This window comes from Balaenoptera borealis (genome assembly GCF_965194805.1).
Source record: "Balaenoptera borealis genome assembly, chromosome: X".
Classification (NCBI taxonomy): domain Eukaryota; kingdom Metazoa; phylum Chordata; class Mammalia; order Artiodactyla; family Balaenopteridae; genus Balaenoptera; species Balaenoptera borealis.
Genome location: NC_138881.1, coordinates 115539276 through 115552981, shown reverse-complemented (window position 1 = coordinate 115552981; position 13706 = coordinate 115539276).

Below are 13706 nucleotides of genomic sequence, written 5' to 3'. Positions count from 1 at the left end.
CGGTCGGTCAGAAGTACAGGTAACAGCCTGGACTTGAGGCTGGTGTCTGAAACCCAAGTTGGGGGGTTGTTGGAACCCCCAGTTTGTAGTCAGTCAGTCAGAAATGCAGGTGATAACCTGGACTTGTGACTGGTGTCTGAAGTTGGGGCGGGAAGGGGTGGAGGGCAGTCTTGTAGGACTGAGCCCTTAACCTGTGGCATCTAATGCTATCTCTGGTAGAAACTGCGCTAGAATTAAGTTAAATTCTCAGGCACCGTGGTGGTGTCCCTTCGTTGGTGTGGGGGGAAACCCCCTCCACCTGCCCCCCCCCCCCAACACACACACACACACATTGGAAATTGAGTCTTAGAACACCAGAAGAATACTTCTTGGCCTCAGTAAACGTATTAAGGGCAGGGAACCAGCTATATGACTTTGGTTCACCTGAGTAAAGATTCCCAGGCATTCAGACATCAGGGATTCATTAAGGATGAACTGAAGCCCTGTTATCTGCACGTGTAGGATGCTACAGTCCCTCGAGTTAATAAATTTATCCTGGCAGTTTATCAATGATTTCCTGAGCATTTGGGCTCTTATGGTGGTTCTTTTGAAGAAATGTACCTTGCTTCATTGAAATCCAGCAATTCAAATGATCGTCAATCAATTTTTTTTTTACACTCTATTTTGGTTTATTATCGTGAGGGCTGAGACCTTAAAAGTAGACCTTGCTCCACCCATGCATTTGAATATGCCATTTAATTAAAAGTTACAGCCTTATATGATTATCTCTATTTTGACAGATGAGCAAAGGCTCAGAAAATTTAACTTGCCTAAAGTCCACACAGGTGTGTGAGTATGTGTATACTGACTGATGTTCCTGAAATCGATTACTTGCCTGCTCAGATGAGTAGCACAGGCATGACCTTGTTGGATTCCAAGTCCTAGTCTCCTAAGCTTTGCTCATTGCTAGCTCATTAAATAGAGATGATAAGGAGATTTTAATTTTATTATTTTCCTTATTTTTAGGTTTTTATGTAGGTCTTTTTGAAAAAGTAATACATTATCATAAGGATAAAATTTCCTACAGTGTAGAATGTTATACAATGAAATGTAAGTCTTCCTCTAATCCAGTCCTTACCCCTTGAGGTAGCCACAACACAACCACCATTAATGCTTTCTTGTCTATCTTTCCAAAATAGTTTATGCATAGAATACAAGAAACTACACAAACACACACACACACACACACACACACACACACACATTATATATGTGTTCCACAAATGGAAGCATCTGTACTCTGATGTTTTTTCACTCAATGATTTATCCTGGAGACAATTCCTTATCATTATAAACATACATATTTACCCCTGTTTGTTTGATTTTTACCAACATTTTACAATTAAATCTTTGAAGCGCAACACAGAAAATTGAAAGAATTATACAGTGAGTATGAATATACATATTATGTAGATTTTAGAATTAACAGTTTACAATACCTGTTTCATCACGTATCACATATACACCAATCAATTCATCTTATTTTCTTTAATGCATTTCAAAATAAGTGGCAGACATCAGTTCACTTCATCAGGAATCACTACAGAATGCATATCATCAACCGTAGTTAAATGTTTGTTTATAGCTCTTTTCTTAAGGTGAAATTTACATAAAATGAAATGCAGAAATTCAATGAGTGTTGATAAAGGAATACACCATGTAATCCAAAATTCTATCAAAATATAGAAATATTACCATCACTCCAAAAATTTCCCTAATGCTTCATTTCCTGTCACATCCCACCCACACCCCCACCAGAGGCAATATTCTGATTTTTTTTCACAGTAGATTAGTTTGGCCTGTTCTAGAACTTCATGTAAGTGGAATCATATGGTGTGTAATGTACTCTCTCGTGTAAGGCTTTTCTTTATTCAGCATAATATTTTTGAGTTTCATTCACATTGCATGTATCAGTAGTATGTTCCCTTTTCTTGCTAAGTTGTATTCCATTGTATAAATATGCAATATACATTATTTTACATTTACGTCAATGACCTATCTCAAACTAACTTTTGTTTACAATGTGAGGCAGGGATTGAGTTTCATTGTTTTTCCATACGGATACCTAATTTTCCCACTACCATTTGTTGAAAAGATATTCCTTTCAACATTGGATTGCTTTAGTGACTTTTTCAAAAATTAAATAACTGTTATAAGTGTGGGTCTTTTTCTGGACTCCGTTTCATTAGTCTTTATGGCAGTACTATACTGTCTTGAGTAATGTAACTTTTCAATAATCTTTGAAATAAGGTAGTGTACCTCTCCAAATTTGTTGTTCTTTTTCTAACTGCTTTCACTGTTCTAGATCCTTTTAATGCCTTATACATTTAGGGAATTAGGTTATCAGTTTCTACAACAAAAAGCATGGTGGAATTATGTTTGAGATTGCACTGAATCTGTAGATCCATTTGGAGGTTACTGACATCTTTAAAATATTACATCTTCCAATTCATGAACATAGCAAATGTCTCCATTTATTTAGTTCTTAATTTCTCTCAGCAATGGTTTGTAGTTTTCAGTATAGAGGTCTTGTACATCTGTTGTTAGATTTACTCCTAAGAATATAATGCTTTTTGTTGCTGTTGTAAATTGCATTGCTTTAATTTTAATTTGCAATTGGAGCTGTTTCATATGAAAATATAATTGATTTTATATGTTAACCTTGTATCCTGCAACCTTGCTAAATGATATAAATTAGTTCTGGTAATTTTAGTTATACATTCTTTGTGATATTTTATATATACCTTCATGAGATCTAAACCTAAGAAGATTTTTGTTTCCTCCTTGCTGATCTTTATACCTTTCTTTCTTTCTTTCTTGCTTTGTTGCAGTGGCTAGTACCGCCAGGAAAGTGCTGAATAGGTGGTGAAAGTGGCTATTCACCCCTTGTTCTAAGGGGAAAAGCATTCAATATTTCACTATCAAATGTGATGCTGACTCTAGGTATTTTGTAAATGCCTTTTATTGGAATAAGAATTTCCCTTCTATATCTAGTTTACTGCAGATTCTTACACTGGGTGGGTGTTGAATTTTGCCATATGTGGTGTTTTCCTTTATTCAATAAATATGGCAAATTACATCGATTAATTTTGGAAATAAATCAATCCTATATTCCTGGGATAAATGTTCCATGATTATGATATATTATATCTTTCTATGTTTTTGAATTTTATTTGCTCAAATTGTGTTAAGTGTTTTGTGCCTATGTTCATGAGGGATACTGGTCTATTAGTTTCTTCTTCTGTAATGACTGTCTCAGATTTTAAAATTAGGTTTATGCTTTGCCTTATAAAGTAAGTTGTGAATCAATTCCTCTTCCTCTATTTTCTGAAAGAGTTTAAGATTCATGCTATTTCCTCCTTAAATGCTTGATAAGACTTATCATTGAATCTATAAATGCCTGAAGTTTTCTTTTGGGGTAATTTAAAAAATATGACAAATTCAAATTCCTTAAGATTCATTGTGTAATTTAGATTTTGTGTTTTATTTTTTGTAATACTTTTATTGAAGTCTATCTTATCTGATATTAATATTGTGACCCCTGCTTTCCTATGCATACTTCTTTTTTTTTTTTACTGCAATTAACCTATGCATACTTCTATAGCATGTATCTTTTTTCCATCCATATTATTTCCATCGATTTGTGTCTGTAAATTTAAAGCATATCTCTAGTTGATAGCACATACTTGGTCTCGGTTTTTATCCATTCTGACAACTTCTGTATTCTAACTGGAGTGTTTTTGTGCCATCAGCATTTACTGTAAAATTTAATAGAGTTAGATTTAGGTCTACCATTTTACTATTTATTTTCTGAGGTCTCCATTGTCGTTTATTCTACTAATCCCCCTTCCCTTCCCCCCTATTGGATTAATTGAATATTTATTTCTAAAAATCCATTTTTATTTTATCTTTTGGCTTTGTAGCTGTATCTCTTTTATATTTTTATTTTAGTGTTTCTTCTAGAGATTACAGTATATGTCCTTAAATTTTAACAGTCTACTTAGAGTTGATATTTTATTGCTTCATAGAATATGTAGAAACCTTGAGCTGTATAGGTCCATTTTCTCCTTTTCTCATCCTTTATGCTATTTTTGTCATATTCAGTGTGTATTTCTACCCAAGACAACTTATCATCTGTAAGAAAAGTTGAAAATTTATAGCACATCCTAAAGAAAAATCATTTCAAAATCATTTAAAAGGGATTTTATAGGTTCCAAATGTTAGTATATTACATTTTGACATAGTGAATCTAAGAGAGGCAGTATCACAGGATCATAGAATGTCAGAGCTGGAAGGAATATTAAAAATCCAGTCCAGTGTTTCCTCAGAGGAGCACTACTGGTATTTTGAGGGAGACAATTCTTGCTCATGCACTTGCCTGCTAACTGCCAAAAAATGCCACCATACATTTCCAAAGTCCCAACTGGGAGTATTATACAACCCTCAGTTAAGAACCATTGCTCTGTAATGACCTATATGGGAAAAGAATCTAAGAAAGAGTGGATATATGTATATGTATAACTGATTCACTTTGCTGTACACCTGAAACTAACACAACGTTGTAAGTCAACTATACTCCAATAAAATTTTTTTTAAAAAAGAACCATTATTACTACATGACTGCATTGTCCAGATGGAGAAACAGATTCAGAGAGGATAGGTAACTGGCTTACAGTTGAACGCCAATTTTTTTTAACAGAACTCTGACTAAACCCTGGTTCTCATTTCCATTCTCTTTTAGCTGTACCATGCTCTGAGATTGGGCATGAAAAATATCTTAACTATAACTAAAATGTAAAATAAACCAGGAAATATTTTTATTCCTTGTGTCCTAAATTAGTATCATCTGTTGGAAAAATCACCCTGAAGAAATTAAGAGTTGGGATTCTGGGTATGACTCTAGTATAAATTTCATGGACTTTCCATAGCCATTTAACCATTGCATAAGAGTCACATTTCCTCTTATTCTCTCTGCTAGACTGATTTAGCCACATTTATAAAATGCTCCATGTAAAACCTTCACAGGCAAAAGGCCCAATATAATTTCAGTAGAATAATTAGTGTTTTATTTTGGTTCTGTATAAATATGTACACATTTCTATTTTTAAATTCTGAAAAACTCGGTTCTTAGTATTTTTTTCTAGAGTTTAGTGAGCATGAATACAATCTTCTGCTGCATACTGTCATAAGCATAACAACTCAAACAGCTCCTAAAAGCTGCTTGAAAACTCGTTCCCACGGTTGTAGCGCCTACACACAGCTCAGCTTGTCTGTACATTCCCAGTAGGAGGTAGGTACTTAACTCAGTCTGTACAAGATCTGAACCTGTTTCAGATCCGCAATGTTGTGAGCAAAGCAGGTGGCGTGGCTGTATAATAACGATTGAGAAGATGAGGCTGTGGCTCAGAATGCCTGGGAAAAGATAGAACACCAAATCTCAAATGGGAAAAGGCTAAATACGTACCAGACACTGAGATTGTGTTTCTTCCTTTGGACAAGAAAAAGTTTGGATGGGACTGAAAACAAAGCCACAAGGCAAATATATGAATAGAAACATTTAGCAGATGGATGGGGCAAAAGGGGTTCTGAGTGGGTGTTGGCAAAGATTGTCATAGTTCCTGGATTCTATCCAACCAAATTGATGCTGCTTAAATATGTAAGACTATCTTTGTTAGCACTTGTTAGTAATTAATAGGAAAAATTTTCACTAGGGTATTTCATCACTAGGTTGCATTGGATAATTTATTCTTTTTTCCATATAACAAATATCTATTGAATACCTACTATAAGTCTGGTATTGTTCTAAAATGCTGTAGTGAGAATGACAAACACCATATGATCTCACTTATATGTGGAATCTAAAAAAAAAACCAAGCTCATAGATACAGAGAACAGATTGGTGGTTGTCAGAGGCAGGGGGTGGGAGGGGCGGGTGAAATGGGTGATGGGGTCAAAAGGTACGATCTTCCAGTTATAAAATAAATGTCATGCAGATGTAATGTACAGCATAATGACTCTAATTAATAATACTGTATTGCATATTTGAAAGTTGTTAAGAGAGTAGATTTTAAAAGTTCTCACTGCAAGAACAAAAATGTAACCATGTATGGGTGATGGATGTTAACTAAATGTTTATCGTGCTGATCACTTTGCAATGTATACAAGTATTGAATCATTATGTTGTACACCTGAAGCTAATGCAATGCTGTATGTCAATTATATCAATTAGAAAAAATGCTGTAGGTACCACAGGGAAGAAAAGGAAAAGAAAAAGAAAAAAAGAGAGAAGACCTTACTCCTCTGAGGGTAACCCCTTTACTGGGGGTATAAAGACAAGAGGGATAGTAAGTGCAGGTGGGGGAGGTTAGGGAATCCTCTCTGATAGAAAATTGTCTGAGCAGAGGCATGAAGGAAGTGAGGGAGAAGGTGATGAGAATACCTGGGAGAAGATGGGTCCAGGCAGAGGCAACAGTAAGTATAAATCCCTAAGGCTGGGGCAAGACTAGTATACTCCAGGAATAGGAAAGAAACAATGTGGCTGGAAGGGAGTAATGCAGTGGGAGTGGTAAGAGATGAGGAACATTACCATTACCATGGCTCCTGTCTAATTAGAAATGTATGGTGAGATTGATTGTATGATTTTGCAAGAGGACAGAGGAGGCTATGGGTGAAACATTTTCTCATGGTTTTAGATCATCTTATGTGTCCCTTTCTTTTCCAGTATTGACCCTCTGTTCCCTTTATCCCTGTCTTCATCCACATCTCTCTGTTCATTCTCTCCCCTCTTCCAGAGAATTGAATTTATCGGATATAGCTGAATAAATCCAGAAACTAAAGCAGACATTTGTGGAAAATAAATGCCAGTTCAGAGTACTGAGCTTTTAAGGTGGCCACGTTGCATCCTCAAAGGCAGGTTTAGGATTGTCATAAGGGTTACGGGTGTGTGCTAATTTCTCCCCAGAAAATGAATCCAGGCTTCTCAGTTCCTGAATCCTACCTCCTGTAGACTCTACTAATCTTTTCCTATCAACTGTGATCTTAGACTGTTCCACAGAGAGATGGGTGTCTTTCACAATAATCTGCTTAAAGATGAGCATCTCTTCTTCCACAATTCCAGAAACTGACTTCTGGCCATGATCCCCTGATTTTACTCCTCTCCAGTGGCTTGAGAACTGCTGAGTTAAGCAACTCCTTAGGGCACCATTAACATTATATTCCATATGTGCTGTGTAGAAAGTAAATTACAGTAGTCCAGGTGAAATTGGGTGATGGCTTAGACTAGGGGAAAAGCTGTAGAAAAGGAGAAATATGGACAGATTCAAGAAATCTTTAGCTGGGGATATTGACAGGACTTGGGGATAGATTAGATACAGATGTTGAGGGAGAAGGAGGTATTATAGCTGACACCTAGGTTTCTGACTTACTGAACGGAATGGAAACGTTTCACTGAGGCATGGCATATTGAGAGAGGACCTAGCTGGTGGGGGAAGATTACAAGGAAAAATTGAGTTTCAAATGCCTTTGAAAAATTGAATATCAAGTAGACAGAGGAACAGATGGGTTTCTGGGGGTCAGAAGAGAGATTTGCCTTGGAAATGTAAATTTTTGGAGTTGTCAATATATAGACATCAAATAGATCTTTAGATATCAAGGGAAGTCCCTAAAAAAGAATATAGTATGAGAAGAGATGCCCCCATGACTGAACCATTAGTTTGAAATCAGGTTGTGGAGGAAGGGCCAAGAAAGAACGCTGAGTAGGAAAAAACCAGAAGAACGTGGGGTCACTTTCAGTCCCTTATATTCTGATTTGCTTTCTTGAATGAGAAGAAAAGGGATGCAGTTATGACGAGCGTACTGGGACTTGCTCAGAGGAAGGGGGTAAGCATATTCATGCTTTCCATTCCATGTGCCATGGGAGAAGCAAGTCAAGAATTGTTGCATTGAGTCATACTATCTTTCAGTAGCCAGATACATTGAAGTCTTTTTTAAAAATCTCTTTAACTATAGCCAGGAAATTTCAAGACTACTGAGGCAAAAATATTTTCTCCAAGCTAAGGAGGAGTAACTTTGGAGGATGAATTGTTGGTGGGAGGGATTATGGGATTTAAAGGGATGGACTATATGGTATTTTAATGACATTGGTAAAACACATGAAAAATAAATGGTTTTAAAACAACTTTTTCTTTGTAAGCTATGTCATTAATATTTTAAACCGATTCTGTATTGATTGGTTAATATTTTGAATTAATTATATTAAATAATATAATATAATTTTAAAAAACCAACTTATTCTTAAGTCCCTTTAGTTCCTGGAAATATTCTAACCCATAGAACAAAAATATTCTGCAGTTTGATCTCTACCATAACTGGCCAATATGTGTCATGGCAGAGTCTGCAGATAACAGCTTGTAGGGAGGACACTACTACAGAGTCAAATGCAGTAGTTAGGGTGGGGGCAGTGAAGATGCTTTTATAGCTCACACTTAGTGGGAAGTAATGGGCTAATGTCATAAAAAAGTGCTGAGAATGCATTTCTTTTGTGCCTTTGGTTGCTAATCAGCTGGGGCAGCCAATGGTCTTTAATACATAGATCTCTGTGGTAGCTGTGACTACAGATACTTTGTAATGAAGAAAATTACCAGTTCCTGTTCCTAAGGACAAAGTGTGCCAAAGATGGAAGTTTTGTTTTGTATCCAAGAAAGGAGGGTGAATTTAGGGTGAGAAGGGAAAGGAGAGATTGTTTTCCTGGTGCATGGCCAAGAAATAGTTCATTCCTGACATGAGTATCATGTACAGAAATTGTCTAGGATAATGTCTGGTTCTCACTGAATGTTCAATAAATGTTGGTTGGAGTTGATCTTCTCTTTAACTCTTTCCCTCACTTGGAATAATTATAATTAACTCATTATTCTGATCAACATCGGGCATACTGATACCAGATCATTAAATGAAACAACTGAAGCAACTGAAGATGTCGTTAAGTATTAACCTTTAAGTCCATTATTCTGCATTACATTGTGTATTTGTGGTTTATCTTACACCAATAACTTAGTTCCTCACAAGTCTTCCGACAATTCTTCAATACTTCTTAGTAGGCAATTGAGTAGGAGTGTTCTGAAAGGATAGGATTATTGACTGGGTGGCGTCAAGCAGCTGTTTATCTTAACTGAGACAAGGGCAAGAGAAAATGGATTTCAATGGTATAAATTAAACACCTCCTGTGATATCAGATAAAATTTATCTATATAGATTATTTGAAACTGACACAATATAGCCAGATTAAACTTCCAAAAGCATAGCTCTGATTTTATAATTCCATACTCAAAAAACTTCGATGGCTCCCCATTGGTTGGAGAATGAAATTAATCCTTTAATCTGGTGCTGTATGATTTAGTCTACCTTTCAAGGTTATATCCTGTTCTCCTTCACAGACGCTGAAACTTGACCGCAGCTATTCTTCACATGTTTCCTTGTCTTTCCATCCAGGGATTTTCCCTCCTGCTATGCCTTCTAATGTGTATGTCTTCCCTCACATTCAGGTCCATTCAGATTTTATCCATTCTTTATGTTAGACTGGGTTTAAATGTTACTTTCTTCAGTTAGTCATCCTTGATTCTTTCAGAATAATCACATTCTCCTTTCTCCAGAAAGTCTGATGAGTCTTTATGGTGCTAACACAGATAGGCTGACCATCTCTTTCTTGCAATTCTCAAACCCCCAAAGCTATGAAAATAGAAAAGTTTTCAAAATCATTAAAAAATCAGATCTGACCTGAACTTATTTGGTAGTAAAATTTAATCTGAAGTGATGTGAGACTCTCTCTAGTCTTTATTTATCTCAGCTTAGTGTTAATAAGCATTTATTTCAGTTCAGAAATATAAATGTGTTTGATAATGGGTTACTCTTATTGTGTTATTTAATATGCAGTATGTGGGTCTTATTACTGTTCTAACTCTGAAAATGTATGAATCTTGAAATACGTCTGTTTCCAAGGTTCTTGGATAGGGATTGTAAACTTGATTATATACAGTTGTCTTTTTTTTTTTTGGCTACCTAATATCTAGACCACCATTCTATTCTGAGAGAATCTGCCATTGTGTGAGTCTTGGTGGGAATTAGGGCTCCATCTCCATCATGGATTTTGAAGTTACCTGGTACTTCAACCTCTTCTTCCCTGGCATTTGGTCATGGATGTATAACCTAGGTTTCACCAGTTGAATGCTCCATCTTGGGACTTGGAATTCTGAGAGAGATGAAAAGGAACAGGGAAAGTTAGAGATTATTCATTGAGGCAGTAGTCAAGTGACCTGTGGCAGTGTTGCCAACACCAGCTGTTCCTGTGGAGCGACTGGCTGTATTTCTTGCTGCCTAGTTACCTTTGGTTCTTGACTATTTTGAACCTACTTTGACAGATTTCTTGTTGATTCTGTGAACTATCCAATATCTTTTCAATAAACTTTTCCCCTTAAGTTAGCCAGAGTTAGTTTCTATTATTTGTATCAAAAAACCTTAACTGATTATAGACTATCTTTTCCTTCCGCCTTCACCTGTCTTAGTCAATTCAGGCTTCTATAACAAAGTACCATAGACTGGGTAGCTTATAAACACAACAGAAATTTATTTCTCACATTTCTGGAGACTGGAAGTTCAATGTCAGGGTGCCAGCATGGTCAGGTTCCGATGAGGATGCTCTTCCAGCCTATAGATTGCTGACATCTCCTTGTATCCTCACATGTTGGAAAGAGAGCTAACTAGATCTCTGGCCTCTTTTTATATGGGCACTAATCCTATTCATGAGAATTCCACCCGCAGGACTTCATCTAAACCTAATTACCTCCCAAAGACCCCACCTAATAAATACCATCACATTGGGATTGGGTTTCTACATATGAATTTGGAGGGGGGCACAAACATTCAGTCCATAACACCACCCTCATCTAGATTTTTATCTTTGTGTACTCAAAGCACCTAGCAATAACAGATAATTGATTACTTTTACATATGGCAGTGACAAGATCATACTGGCATTTTAGAAAGATCACTCTCTTTGATGTAAAGAAAATGGGGTGGAAGAGGAAAGATTGGAGTATTCCAGTTAGGAGGTGACAGTGTCATGATTAATGCAGTGAAAGTGGAGATGGGGAGAAATTTTACAGATTTGAGAGATGTTTTAGGAAATAGAAAGGTCAGGATTTGGTGATTGATTGATCATGGTGGAAAATGAATAGGGAGTAGGAGAATGACTCCCAAATATCTGGCTTGAGTCACTGGTTGGATAGTGGTTCCACTGAAAGAGTCAGGGAGCAAAGGAACAGCAGCAGTTTGGGGGTGGTGAGGGAGAGAATTGGGTCAGCCAGCAGTGTGTTGACTTTCAGGACCAATGGACAGGTCCTGTAGACAATGACTGGTGGGTCTAAAGCTCAATCAGAGTCAGAGATTAGGCATAATCACAATATTAATGGTACTTAAATCCATGGGAGTAGATGAAACCACCCAAGAGGTTAGTATAGGTTGAGAAGAGTATAGGACCTGGGACAGAGCACTGAGGAACGTGGAAGTGAGTGAGTGAGAGTGGCTCTATGGCCACTCTGTGCTCAGGGCTGTAAGAAATACAGAGCAGTTTAAGATACTATGCATGCCTTTAAGGGGTTTATAATACATTGGGGAAACGAGCTTTCCACACAGCAACGAACACCAGTGCAAAATTATGGAATTCAGTGCTAAACTGAGAGACGCAAATTAGAAATGCTGTAGGAGGTATAGCAGAGAGGGAGGACAATGGAGATAATTTGGGGTGAGGGAGAACTTGGAACCTGAGGGCTAGGCTAGGAGGCGGTTGCAATAATCCAAGGGTGAGGGGATAAATATTTGGAAATGGGCATAGAGAAGGGAAATAAGCTGGATGAAAATGACAGTCATTTTGAAAGAAGATGGATAGGGTCTGTGACTAAATGAAATGAGAGCTCTGTGAGTAGAAACTGCCAAAGATGATTCAAAGTTTTAAGCCTGAATAGCTCATGAGAATAAAAGTGTTATTAACAGGGCCAAAGTTATTTGGAATAGAACTGAATTTGATTGGAAGGGGTAACTATGGAAAAGGGTGTTAGCTTATGGATATAATTGGTTTGGGAGGAAAGAGCTCACAATTCAAGAAGACATGTCTAGTATCTGGGCAGAACTATTAGCCCTGAGACTCAAATAAAAAGATCCAGTTGGAAATGTATATGATATGTGATGCATACATTAGTACTCCCAACTTGGGAGGATGGGATAGAGGATAAGGAGTTCATGAGACAGACTGGTAAAAACCAACTGGGGATGTTCATTCACTCATTCAACAAGCATTTACTAAGCGCAAACTATTTGTCACGTGTATTTGTTAAAACATATTAACTACTCACCTATCTCAGTGCTTCCAATATGGAAAGTAGGCACAATAGTCAAATCAGTACACATATTTGAAAAGTTGTTTTATAGGCATTCTTTCTATTTAGAGCCTACCTGATGAAAGACAACCAGTACAAAAATTCTTTCATTTGAACCATAAGATACTATTTGTCTTGAATGAGGTAGCTTGTTGAGTCTATAGCTATGGCTTTAATATTGCTATACTCATGCAGAAATAAGAGTTAGTGTGCCACTTACATACTTAGTGTTTATGACCATTGCAGAGAAGTCTGGATGATACTAGGCCTTTTCAAAATTTTTCTCTTTATCATCAACAAAGAGGGAAGGCCATTTTAGTTGTCAAAGAAAAGTTATAGACCCTAGACACAGAAGATTAAGTTTTATTTCCAATTCCATTAAATACCTTACAGATACGTAAGATCTTTTGAAGAAATACAGGTATGTAAACCAAATGTAATTTGAATTAAATATATGTTAGCAGGGAATTGAAAACGTATTTCAAATTAAATCATCTCCAAACCTCACTTAATTTAATGTAATTGAAGGAGAAATGCTCTTCTCTCAATAAAAGCCTTGGTTTCACCATCCGTAAAGTGAGGAAGTTGTATTACTTGATCACGCAAGCAATTCTTGCTCTGACTTTCTATAAATATGGAATCAAATCTCGAATCATGGAATATTTTGAAGTTACAAAGCATTGCTGCTAGTTTGTATGCACTCCCACATAGCTTTTAGTGATAGCCACTTTTAAAAGACCATTTAATATTTAAATTATCATGACCACAAATTGGAGGCAGTTTTTAGCTTAAGATTACGAGGTCATGTTAGAAATCAAAATGATTCTGTAGGGGAGATAAGGCTTCCTTTCAGCAGAATGGTGACAAGAGTGCAGAGGTCATCAACAGAAATAAAGAGAAAAGAATGGTTCTTAATGTTCTCACAATAGCCCCAAAGATTATGGGAGGAAAACCCTGGTCTAGCAAATTACAGTGTTTAGCTCTAGGTTGAGATACAGTTTTTTGTAAAATTTTCCATATGGCAGAATTTGTTTATAGTTATCCTCATGGTCCAACTGCAATATTTCTTAGATCACAAGTCTTTTTGTAATTAGTTTGCAAAACTCCAGGCAGTATATGTGGCCTCTATATTGCAGAAAGCTGAGTTTCCTGGGAATGAGTTACCAAGGGAATGCCCTTGGAGTTGTTTCTCCAACAGTGGATGTGCAGAAATACACTGATTCTTTCACTTCTGCCCAATGG